Genomic DNA, 13,881 nt, shown 5'->3' with positions numbered 1-13,881 from the left:
GCCGACATTTTTTTTGGTAACTCTGTTTTTAACCATGCCTCGTATAAAGTCTTCATCTGCAAAAGGTTTAGGTTCTCCTCCTCCTACACCTACTTCAAGACATGGTTTTTCACTCAGATTACTCTGAAATCCTCTTTTATATGATACTTTTGGATATATTTCTACACTACCTATTTTACCAGGCCAAAATGTTCTATTTCACTTATTTTCTCGTTACAACATAAGAGAATTATTTCCTGGAATTTCACATCTCTTTGATGCTTGTGCAGATACTCTTCACTATCCTTTTCTTATTCACTTGTTTTACACGAATTTACAAATGGATCATGAAACTGGAATTTTGTCCTCTCTTGTTCGTGATGTTGAAATCGAGTTTGATTCGAAACTACTTGAAGAAATTCTTGAAATTCCACCTTCACACACTCTTTTCAACACTATTGAATTAAATGATGAAAGAGTTTTTGAACAAATTCTTCTTGCAGGCGCACCTCACTGCCCTCCTTTCAAAAATACTAATCTTCAAATTCGTGCATGCATTGCTGGACGAATCCTTGCCCATAATGTTCTACCTAAAACTGGTTCTTTTGATTATTATTCCACAGATCTTTCTACGGCTCTTTATGTTTTATTTGGAAAAATTTCTGTCAACTGGGCCAATGTGTATTTTACAAATTTGTGGAAACAAAAACCATTTCTTCCTTATGGTTGTCTTTTAACTCGTATTTTTAGACATTTCAAAGTTTCCTTAACAAATGAAAAATGTATTGAGAAAAAAAAGTTCTTTGATCAAACAATTTTTAAAAGAATGAAAATTAAATATCTGCCTCCTTTAAATGTTGATCAAACTGAATCATCTGATCCTACTGAACCATCAATTTCTGAACCTTCACCTTCTGCGACACCTTCATCTCATGCAAAAAGAAAGAAATTTTTGACCAATCAAGACAATGATGAAGTTATGCAGAGACTGGAAGCTTTGGAGTTGCATCAACATACTTTTCGTGAAGATGTGACTCAACAACTATCTTTGATTCAGAAAGAGATTACTTCAATCAAGGATTTGCTCAACTCACTTTTCTGAACTATGTTGTCTAAACTTTCATACTTTATGGGTTGTAATATTTTAAACTTGTATCGCTATTTTGCTTATGCTATTTCTGCCCTTACTCTTTTTTTATTCTGACAAAGGGGGAGAAAAAGATAAAAGATAGCATTACATTGAATTTGCAAGAGATCTTGCAAGAGAAATGCGAAATTAGGAGAAAAAGATAAAATGCATGAAGTAATGATGAATGGAAATGCAAACCAATCAATATGTGATATATGTGCTTTAAATGTGCTAACTTTATGTTTTGCAGCATATTGATAGGGGGAGTAAAATCTCCATCTATGCATCTAAATGCTTCATCTTTGATTAAGTTTGTCATCATCAAAAAGAGGGAGATTGTTACGACAATGAAGCCATACATGATACTTCAAGTACAAGGTTTTGATGATGAGCAAGTGGAATCAACTGCATTTCAGCTAAGCCTATGAAGAAATTGAAGAATTCAATGAAGAATCTTTGAAGACTAATGTGCAAATGTTTAATTCATTAAAAGTCTTAGATTCTTGTAAGAGCCTTACTTAGAGTGCATATTTAGGTTGTATTTCACCTTAAACGTCTTTAGAAAAACTTTTCTAAAAGAAACACTCTTGAAAATCTTTTTAGAAAACTCTTTTCTTAAATTTTTATGTTTATTAGTCGACCAATCGATTTACCAGTCGACTACTCCTTTTGCGCCATATTTTCTAAAAAATCATTTTTGTCAAATTAGTCGACCGAAGGTTTTATCAGTCGACTAGACAAAATGTCTGTTTTCTGGAAAATTAGCAGCAGTCGACTAATGGTTTTATCAGTCGACTGAACAAAACATGTGTTTTCTGAAAATTTAGCAGCAGTTGACTAATGCTTTTATCAGTCGACCGAACAGAATGTTTGTTTTTCAGAAGATTTTAGCAGCAGTCGACTAAAAGGTTTTTCATTCTACTAATGATATTATCAGTCGACTAACTTTTCTCTAGTCGACTAAGTTTCAAAAATTCAGATTTTCAAACGGCTCGATTAACAGATCAGTTGACCGACGATAACTGTCAGTCTACTAATAACTAACTATTAGTCGACTAACTGATGTTTCAGTCGACTAATTTTGCCGTTTTCCTGAAACTTCAAAAAGGCGTGTCCTTTTATTTTTCAAGCGTTTTGATCGTTCAAAATGGACTGTTTTGACACCCTTTCATACTCTCAACGTATAGAAAACTTTAACTATAAATATGAGTGCATTTTACACTCAAAAGAACAAGAATTCAATTGATTTAAATTATTTACTTATTGCTTTTCACTCCTATTCATTCAAGTATTTGTTTTCTCACTCACTTGATATTTTTACTTTAGTTTTTCACTCAAATCACTTTGAGAGATAGTGAATTCGTGAGTAGAGTATTTCAACAACCTCAAAAGCCAATTGCATCTCATTCGCATTCAAAAGAAAGGCTCATAGGTTGTATTGTAAGTTGTTATTTCTTTTCTGTAAAAAGAAGGACTCCTTGGTGTAAAGGAGTTGTTTGCTTTCAGTAGGGTTGTTACTGAAAGTGGGACCGGTTTTGGTCTGTGTGATCTTGTAGTTTACAAGGTTGATAGTGGAAATCTCAAGCGGGTTTTGCTTGGGGACTGGATGTAGGTTGGGTTAGACCGAACCAGGATAAAATCTTGTGTTCTTTGTGTGTTTGCTTTTCGATTTGCAAAATCCTTCAATATTCCGCAGACAATTTTTAAAAGCACTATTCACCCCCCTCTAGTGCTCGTTGCCTCTATCCTAGTGCACTTTCAGAAATAGCTTCTGATCTTTCACTTGCCATTCGGCTCGGACTTGATTGACAACGAGTAATGAGTCACCGTAGGCATGCACTCTCTTGACATTGAAGTCTAGTAGAATCTTTAGACCTTCAATCAGGGCTTCATACTCAGCCATATTGTGGGTGCATTGAAAGTCTAATTTGAGAGAAAATGGAATAATCTCCTTCTCAGGAGTGATTAATAAGATCCCGATACCTATTCCATCCATATTCTTGGAACCATCGAAAAATAAATTCCAGACTGGAGATTGCTGGATATTGCATATTTGCTCGTATGGAAAATCATCTTCGGCTTTCACTTCTTCTGCCAGAGGAAAGTCTGCCAATTGATCTGCAATTGCTTGACCTTTGATTGATTGTTGTGAGACATATTCTAAGTCATACTGCATCAGTAAGACTTGCCATTTGGCGACCCGTCCGCTGAGAAAAGGTTGCTCTAAAATGTATTTGAGAGGATTGAGTTTGGACAAGATTTTGACTTCATATGACAGCAGGTAGTGTCTTAGCTTCTGACACATCCATACCAGAGCTAGGCAGGTCTTCTCTATTTGAGAGTATCTCTTTTCATAGTCTATGAAAGTCTTACTCACATAATAAATGGCGTGCTCTATCAGGCTGCCTTCTTTATACTGCGCCAAGAATCTGCCGCATGCGACTTGATTAACTGAGATGTATAACAACAGAGGTTTCCCTAATTCTGGCGGCTTCAAGCTAGAAGGATTAAGAAGATATTTCTTGAGACGATCGAACGATTGCTGACATTTTGGTCCCCATTCGAACTTCACTCCTTTTCTGAGTAAGTGGTTGAAAGGTTCGCATCTCATTGCCAAGTTGGAAATAAATCGTCGGATTGATTGCATACGTCGCTGAAGGCTACGTAATTCTTTGAGATTTTTTGGGGGTGGCATATCAATGATAGCCTTTGCTTTGGCTGGGTCAACTTCAATTCTCTTTTTGCTGACCAGAAAACCCAACAATTTGCCTGATTCGACTCCAAACACACACTTTTGGGGGTTAAGCTTTAGCTTATACAGAATGAGTCGCTTAAAAACTTGATCAAGGGCTTCGAGGTGATCTTCTTTCTCTTTAGATTTCACGAGGATATCATCAACATACACATCCATGATTTTACGCATCTGATCGTGAAAGATAACGGCCATTGCCCGTTGATATGTTGCTCCAGCATTCTTGAGCCCGAAAGGCATAACTGTATAATAAAAAGTGCCCCAAGGCGTAGTGAAGGAAGTCTTTGATTGGTCGTGGGTGGCTAACTTAATCTGATTGTAGCTGGAATATCCATCCATAAACGAGAACATGGCATGTCCTGCCATGCTGTCGATTAGAAGATCAATGCTTGGAAGTGGATAGTCATCCTTCGGAGTTGCTTTATTGAGGTCTCTGAAGTCTATGCAAATCCTCACTTTGTCGCTTTTCTTTGGAACAACGACAATATTGGCTAACCAATCTGGGTAGTCAATAGTTCAGACAAATCCTACTTTAAGCAGATCTTCGAGTCCTTCCTTGACTTGTTGTTCTATTCTGGGATTCATTTTTCTCAATTTCTGCTTAATTGGCTTAGCATCTGGCTTTAAAACAAGACGGTGTTCGACTAATTTTGGGTCTAAGCCCGGCATATCTTCATATGTCCATGCGAACACTTCTTCATGTTGCTTGAGGAAATTAGTGAGCCTTTCCTTATCTTCTGGACTCAGACTGGTTCCGATCTTGAGAATTTTGGGATTATCCTCTGAACCGATATTGACATCTTCAGTCGGATCTTGTACTAGAGCAGATGGTTCATCCTGTTTCTGAACTGAGGCGAACTCTGGTAATTCCTGAAGAGACTGATCAAATTCTGCATAATCATCTGACTGCTTTACAACCTTGCCATCTTCTATGCTTGCTTTGACTCGATGAATTGTTGTCGACTTCTGGAAAGCCTTTGGATTGAGAACGAGTTTCTTGATTGCTCGAGAAGTCATTCTGAAATTTTGGATAAGAAATTTGGTTCAGGTAAAATTGCCCCTCATAAGATAAACAATCATTTGAAAAGAACCATGTGTAAAATAACATTGAAATTAGGAGATAGAGAGAAAGGAAATGGATGGCATCCAGATAGACAAAGAAACTTCACATTTTATTGATTTGACTTGATCAAAGACATGGAGACATTTATTTTGAAAGGAATAGAAAGGAAATGCAACAACGATTCGCAATATGCCCCTTTAGCAAAAATAGTCTTCTTTTGCTGACTTTCACCGGAAAACCCTAGTCCTGCTCTGTGGGACGATGCTTCTGAATCATTGGCTCTACACGACCATCTTCATTTTTGCCAGTCCCTTGAAGGGTTGATAACCATGCTTCAAAAGTAAATCAAATCTCTTTCTTGCTCTCATGAACTGTGGGAACAACGGATGATCCTTGATGGCACTGTAGTTGATACAGCCTCCAATCTTGAAGAATTCGGGACCTCTCCATCGGGTCATGGCTACAGTGTGTAGAGATAATTCTAAGGATGTCTGGAGTATTTTCCGACTTTCTCCGAGATTGACTTCTTCACTTTCCCTGATGCTGGGGATATCTGCAGTGAATGATGGTCGAGGGATCATGGGTTGTGGGAGCCTTCCTTCTGGGTCCTCTCCTAGTACTGCTGTAATCATTTCACCTTTGGACCACTTTACGCATTGATGAAAAGTGGAAGGTACTGCATTTGCATTATGAATCCACGTCCTTCCGAGCAGCAGGTTGTAAGTGGGTGGTACATTGACCACATGAAAGACCACTGAATGTACCAAATAGTTGATGAACACCTCCAGAAATATCTTGCCTTTAGCTGTTTGACCATGATTATCAAATCCGTAGATGGTGATAGGATCTGGAATGTATTTTTCTTCCTTAATCCCTAGTGCCTTTGCGGTCATTTCGGGACATATGTTGAGGTTGCTGCCTCCATCAACTAGCACATGTGGTACGGTCATCCCTCTTACTCGAACGACGATGTACAAAGCATTATTATGAAAGGAATGAGGCTTTGGAAGGTCCTCATCCGAGAAGGTGATCAGCGCATTAGTCATGGCTAAATTCACAATTTGTGCCATGTCTTCAGGTGTCGTATTGGGCTTAACTTTAATCTTTCTAAGCAAATCATCCAGTACTTGTTGATGCTTGCAGGAACTCTTGGCTAAGTCCAAAATTGAGACATTGGACAGAGCAGTCAAAGGCTTTTGACCTTCATTTTCCGGCCTGGGCTTGATGAATTGATTAAGGAATTCCGGGATTCCTTTTAATTTGGGGGATGACTTTGCAGGTTCTTCAAACATTTTCATCTTACCAAGTGCTGAGATTATGTCCATTTTCTTAGAAGTTGGGCCTGCTTGCCGTAGCACTCACACCTGATGCTGAACTTGGAGATTTTGGACAGAGCATGGTTTGATGTGCTCATGAGGTAGGAAGGGTTGTTCAGATATCATTGCTATGGTGTGTGAAGGAAATGGTTGATTGAGAATATCCATTTTCTCTTCTTCTTCTCCTTCTACCAATAGATTCTTGTCAATAAGGTCCTGCACAATGTTCTTGAGAATGAAGCAGTTCTCAGTGTTGTGTCCCACTGTCCTGTGGAACTTGTAAAATTGGTCTTTCCATTTTCCCATAGGCAGAGGGGGATCGGCCAATCTAGGCAACTTGACCATTTCCTTCAACAACATATACTCAAGCACATCTTCAAGTGATTGATCGAGAGAAGTGAATTTTCTATCGTAACTCCATCCTTCATGTTTAACTTTTTCACGCAGTTTTGGCCCTTGATCCTGCTGAGGAAGCTTGCTGTATTGAGGAGCATGCTTCATTTTCTGATCACCTTTATTGTTAGAATTGCCTACGCCGTAGCAATAATCTTTCTTCTGCCCTTTATACTGATTTCGGCTATTGTTGTTGTTGTTGGCAGAGTAAGTGGAATGAGCTTTCTTCTTCTATTCACCTTGAGGGTTATTCTTGGAAAATGTGAAGCCTTCGTAGACTCCATTCTCCACACTCAGCTCGAGCCATTCTGCTCGCTTAGTTAGCTCAATAAAAGTACGAGATGGTGCGGTGGAGATTAATCCTCTCAGTGGTTGAGAAAAGTTGTTGAGGATCAATGATAAAGCATGTCTTTCTGATATAGGATCTCTCATTTTATTGCAGGCTGATCTCCATCTATGAATGAAATCCCATGCTTTTTCGTTCTCATTCTGCTTTAGATTGCAGAGATGACTTAGTGTCGGGAGCGCCTCTGTGTTGAACAAGAAGCATTCAATAAACAAGTTTACCACTTTATCAAACTCTTTGAGCTCGATGGGGTTGATATGCTCAGCATACCATTTAGCTGCAACTCCTTCCAAGCTGCGGGGGAAACACAGAAATAGTGCTCTATTATCTCTCTTGAATCTTCAGCACTCTGCAAAGAATGTGGCGAGATGAGCTTTCGGGTCGCTAGAACCATCAAACTTGATGAATTTTTGGGGAAGGTTCTCCAGATCATCATCACCTTCTAGACCATCATAGAAGTCCTCACTGGTGAAGACTTTCTTGCCCTTGTCGCGGGCTTGCAGATCTTTAACAACTCTGACCATTTCATTGAATTGTGCTTGTAGGGGGGTTCTTCTGCGACCTCACTCTTTGATTTGCGACTCCTCCTTTGTTCTCGGCCCTGTTTCTGAAATGCCGGAGGCACCTCATATTCTTCATTGGTGTCTTCCGCTGATTCTGATTCATCTGAAATTTCCTCTGGCTAAACCTGCTTCTTGGAAGTCTTTGTTGATTTCTTAGTCTGGTGACCATGGAACTTCTGTCTAAACGGATTCTTCTCTGCACTGGTCCCCGCCTGTTCACTCATCATTTTGTTAATCATCTTCCGGAACATAGCATACATTTGTGGATCTATGCCATCATCCTCTTGCTGCTGATCTTGACTTTCGGGGGGATCCATTTCTCCTTCTGAGGCTGAGGAGTGTTGTGGTGATGCAGTTCTTCTTCCTGATCTTGTTTTAACCATCAAATGTTGCGGATGCTCTCTGCAGGGTAAAGACCTAATTAGATTCTGAAGGAATGGGCTTTTGGAAGAAATATTTGCTGGAAATATGGTAGACAATTTAAAAAAGTTATCCCATTACTAGGGACTGAGTCGTCGCAGGAATCACGACAATTGTGTTGTCATTCTTTGAAAGAGAAATAAACGGAAAATATGCCTTGTTACCTAGGCAAGGTCGTCAAACCACAATAGAAAGAAAGAGAATTTTACTAAAATGAGAAAAATATGATTTTATTGATCTTGACATAGAGATGGAGGACAAACAATTTGCCACCATTCACGATAGTCGGCAGACACTCTAGGACCAGGAAAGATTTTAAGAGAAACAAAGGAATCCCAGCCGTAGCGGGCGGAATGATATGCCCCGGACCATTGTGCGGAAGTGAGATCGAATTCTGCCATAGCTCCTAATAACAGTCTGGCTTCGACGTACTGTTGCCTCTGGGAGAACTGTTGAACACATCGCTCCGGCTGGTAGTAAGTGCAGAAGAATGGTCCCAACAATTTGAACTGCTTGTCATAAGCGTATGTATATCTGGGAGGAGACAATTGTTGATCAAAGTAGTCCCAAACTATGTCATCCTCTTGAATGCTGTCAATCATGGATCGGTACTGCGCCACTTGAAGAAGTTCTTGACCATTGTATCTGAAAGAATTTGCTCGGGCTGGAATATGCTGGAAGAACCAAGATTGAAGCGCGCAAATACATCCTTCGACGAGAATAGACTCTCCAAGTGAGAAACGACTCAGACACCGATACAGGAAAGCAAGTGCTGCCATGGCTATGGAGAGACAGTTGGTCTGTCGACTTCCCCATCTTCTCATGAGCTGGATTATTCTGATATCCATGTAGTTTTGTCTGTCTGGGAAGAGGGCTAATCCTACAGTGCATAGGACCATTGCATTCTGGATTCTTTCTCTAGCTGTCCTTGATAGTGAGCTGACTTCGACGAAGGTCCCTGTAACACCCCGGATTTCCAAAACAAAGCTGAGTTAAATTTTTTATGAATTTCTTTTTTTTTCTTTCTTTGCAGCGGAACTTTAGAAAGCTTTTAGCAACAAAATCAGACGATAATGAGTCGTCAGTTTTAGAAAACTCCGAGCTCGTTGCAGGTATGTGGCCAAGCCACTTATTGACCACCGAAGTGTTTCATTTTATCAAAAACCCCATGGTTATTACAACATTACTGCTCAAATAAGCAGTATGGGCTCAATAAAAGGAAGCAGTACAACTCTGTCTAGAGAAACCCTGGAACTCGATGCCGCCTTGCTCCACATATCGCCATGCAGGTACAACACCTGAAATCCCCATTAAATGGGGTCAGAACCACTGATGGTCTGGTAAGCATGCAGTCATATAACCATTCAACTCAAGCAATGCGTTTGACCACTCAGGGTCGCAGTTCGTAATAGCGACGCTCAAGCTTCCAAGACTTAGCGTATATCACAAGAGCCTCCTCAGAGCTATGAGTTGAACATCCGCTAGAGTCCTCATGACTTAGAGCAAGCCTTTTCGGGGCTGTGATTTGAATAACTGCTTAAGTCTCCATGACTTAGCCATGACCTCTTCCAGGTCTCAAAGGGATGTCTAGCTCAAGCCTTTATACTTGAGCACATCCGTATCCCACGCATCTAAGGACAGCTCCTCGAGCTTCACTTAGTCGTGCGGATACAATACGGGTCTTTGCCCACTCGGTTCAGTCGTATACCGAACATGACACCTTCACAAAGGTTATGCAGGACTGACTCAACAACGTCATTCACTCATACATTCAAGTATCGCTGAACCTAAGCTAATGCATTGTTTCGATATTTAACCTCTTCCACCCTTGGTACGCAGGCGAAGCAATTGCCCGAACATCAACTCAACGTTCTGGGGGTTGATTATTCTATGTATTTTAGATACCTCAGAGGCCTGTTGACCCTATCCATAGTAGGGCAGTGTGTTTCAACTGGGAAAACCCTACTAGGCCCATATTCGGATGCATCCTCTACTTGCAGTAGTTGGGTTCAATCCTTAGATCTTAAGGATAACCACGACCCCAAAACCCATGAGTGACTGAGGCCATCGTGGACTCTATCAAGTCCAAAGTAAAATACGTGTCACTCAAGGTTGTACCATCACTGTCATTCCGCAGTGACCATAATTCCTGAAGGGGTCTGCCAGTCTTACAATTACTTGGACAGATATAAGCATGCCATTCAGGCAGCCCATGCATCAGCACTACGGGAGTATGTACCCGACCCCATTCAGTCTGCCCCAACACAGTCATTAACTGAGGGGGTACCCCTAACACGATTTTCAACCGCGGGGTATGTGCGACCTTAAGTCTTATTCATATGCATACAAAACACCGCTCTTGGCACTGCGGCCACCACGAGCATCACACCTCTTCGAGTGGAAACAACACACTCTGGGTCTTCGGCCCTTACGAGTCTGGTTGTATAACCGTTCTCAATGAGCATGCATATGATTCGATCTAAATAGATCAGCTACTCGGCGTATTTTTACGCAACGAGTCCAAACCTAGCCAAGGCGCAACCTCTACTCTGGCTCAGCGGCCCTTACAAGCAAGGTGCACTTGTAGGCATAGGGATACAAGTCGTTCTGGCATCATTCCATCAACGGACATCATTATGCCGTTCAACTGGTTCCGGCAGCTCTTCTGCCAACCATTTCGTCAGCACCTCCCCTGCTCTATCGGCAGTGGTGCGACGAACCCTTCTACGTTGTAGAAGGCATTCCATGAACTGGGTAGCGCTCTGCCGTATGACAGAGTATCTTGCTATGTTCTTTCTGAGCTATTCTTAGCTTCTTCAGAAATTTCAGCAGCACTTCCTCTCTTTTATGGAGAAAGCGTGCGTTTCTTTTATTCATTTCAGCGGCATCTCCCCTCTTTGGCGGGAAATCGCTACGCTTAACTCAGGAAATGGATGCGCACCGTTGTGCATACCTTGCATCCATCAAGGTTACAGGAACCCTGGGCCATAGCCAGGCCATACGTAATTGACTTAGCCTTTACGTAAAGAGCATTTTGCCAAAAAGCGAAGCCTTTCCAATAGGGGCTTCATTCGTCAAGCAGAATCTTGAACGAGGAGCGGTAAGGGAATCACATTGGCGATTTGGAGTTGATCTTCATTTGAATGCTCATTTACGTGCCATATAAGTAGTATAAGCAGGAGCCTGTGCTTTATACAGCGGCAACATAAAGAAATGCATATACTATTGTTCGGGGTGTTTAACCGAACGAAATATTCTACATATATATTTGCAGAAAGCAGGAGCCTTGGTGTCATTGAACACGACGGCGTAAGTAAATGCATAATCGGAAGTGCAGGAATCGCAAATTGCAGAAAGCATGAGCCTTGGCATCATACGACGCGATGGCAAAGGTAAATTATATAGCCTGTGCAATATAGAACGCGTCGGCAGAATCAGTAGATATATACCTAGATTCGCATCCAAACGATAGTTACGAGGCGAGCGGGTGAACACCGAAGTGTTCTGAAGGGCTCAACCAAGAACTAAGGCGAGATACCATTTTGAAGAATGCATATACTGCATATTTGAACATATATATCCGACAATAGTTACGAGACGAGCGGGTGAACACCGAAGTGTCCAAAAAGGCTCAATCAAGAACTAAAGCAAGATACTACTTCAAAAAGTATATGCTATATACAAACAATCAAATACTTGAGAGAGATGGATCAACGAAGCGAACTTACTTCAAATCGTGGAAGAAACGGCTCTCGATAGCTTCGATGCTTCGAACGAGGCTCAACTTCGAAAAGGATCAACTTCGAACATCGGACGAAAAAGGACTTGGACTTTGACTTCAAACCTAACTAGGTTAAAGCCAAGTCAATTGGGTTTGGACTTAGTCAAGTAGGTTCATACCTAGGTCAGGTGGGTTAGGACCAGGTCAGGCAGGCTAAGACCAGATCAAGCAGGCTCAGGCTAAGTCAGGCAGGCTCAGACCAAGTGGGCTAGGTAGGGGAGGTTCTAGAGAGAGAAAGAGGAGGAGAGAGAGAGGGGTTGGCGATTTTCTAAAGGAGGGGGGGTCCTCTATTTATAAGGGAGGTTGCTTAGGGGCTAAGCAACCCCATTTACCCAAATGCATCTGGCTTTTCTGAGAATCCCTTCCATGGAAGGTGCTGGAACATGCTGGAAGGCTCTGGAAGGTCCTGGAAGGTGCTGGAACATTCTGAATATTTTAGAATGTTTTTCTGAGAAATATTTCTGTGGGTCCCACAAATATTTTCGTGGGTCCTGCAAAAATTTCGGGTTTTCGGTGATTTTTTTCCGAAAAAATTTGAGTACGCAATTCTCTTCGTATTGACGTAACTAAGAAAGTTGGCTCAAGGAAATCTTTTGATTTCGTTCAGGTAGGAAGTTATGGCTTCCAGAGTGTTTGAGCATATATTTGTGATTCAACAAATATCCTAAGTATAACTGGCTCGCAGGAATTGATTCGTTTCGCATTCTGAGAAAAATGCTATTTTTACCGGTAAATGCCTCATGAATTTTATTCAGATATTTTTCTGAAAAATTGTGGGTCTTTGTGACGCCCAAAACCCCGACCTTGTAAAAACCTTGAGTTTTTGTGCAAAATTTTTTTTGAAGGATATACAGAGCGAAAAACCACTAGCGGAAGTAAAAGAGGGAAAACAGGGGGTAAAGCAAGGGTCGCAAGTCTGAGCGAGCCACATTGAGAAAACCAAACCACAAGACAAGTAAAGTATTTTTCATTTCCATAAGATATACAATGATACAAAAGGGAGACTGGGTACAAAAAGGGACAGTCTCACAAAAAGGAGGGGAACAACCCCTCAAACGCCAAAACCAGAAGAAGCCAGAATCTGCTGCAAAGTGTGGGTCTCAAGGCTCCTGCTGTGTGTCGTCGCATCGCGCTGCGTCTACTCGTCACCTGCATCCCCATAAAATGGGGTCAGTACTCTTGCGAGCTGCTGAGTCAACCCATCAATGCATCATCATTTTATGGAAAAACGAGAGGCAAGCAGCATGCTACAATTACGCTAAGTACTAGGCCATAACTAATATGATGGAACAGTACGAAACATTTAAATAAATGTACAAGTGCGTGTCAGGAAGGTGCACGTGCAACAAGACTGTAGAACTACAAGTAAGTAACAGGGCAACATCTAGAGTAACAGAATAGGAACTAAACACCAGAGTGTAGCAACGGAAACAAAAGTCTACACTGCTCTAGAGTAACAACTACAGTCAGTCAGTCTGTTTGGTTAGTCCTTATGTTCATCTTTTTACCTCCTTCGGGTACGCGAAGGAAAACCCTCGAGTTCTGTGAGACATGCACCCGGCGTTTGCTATTCAATTTCTAATGTGATAACCGGGGATGCTACAGAACGAGAAAACCACCTGTGGGCGACACGCAGCCAGGAGAAACCTTTCGCAGGGGTAAAGGATTGCAATCCGTACTACTGCAATAGCAAAGGTCCCTGTAGAGGGCAACCTCGACCTCCCTAACTCCGAGTGACTGGAGGTCAGAGGGCACATCGGCTCCTCAAAAGAACAAGTCGTAGTAACGACACGTCACTCGGGGTTGTACCATTCACCCTCTCTCTGGGTGACCAAATTGTGAATGGGGCGCGGCAGGTTTATCTTATTTAGGCTCAAACTTCCAGTCGTACCTCCTTTCGAGGTAGTCATGCCTCGTGGTCCCCGCGGGGTACGCAAACGAGGAGTTGGCCTGCCCATTCACGTGCTCAGCCTCACACGGCCGCCACGAGCACATCGCCTGCGAAGACGATAATAACTACCATTTAGTTGTATGCCTAGGGTGACACAAATATGTGAGCGCATTCTCACGACCCCGGGCCATTGCCCGTAGACTCCAACCGAGTCTCAGGACCTCAATAGGTCAAAAGTGTCAAACCCT

Source organism: Nuphar pumila, chromosome 1, assembly GCF_984573655.1.
Source record: "Nuphar pumila chromosome 1, dmNupPumi1.hap1.1, whole genome shotgun sequence".
In the NCBI taxonomy this organism is placed as follows: Eukaryota; Viridiplantae; Streptophyta; class Magnoliopsida; order Nymphaeales; family Nymphaeaceae; genus Nuphar; species Nuphar pumila.
Note: the sequence above shows the minus strand (reverse complement) of the source record.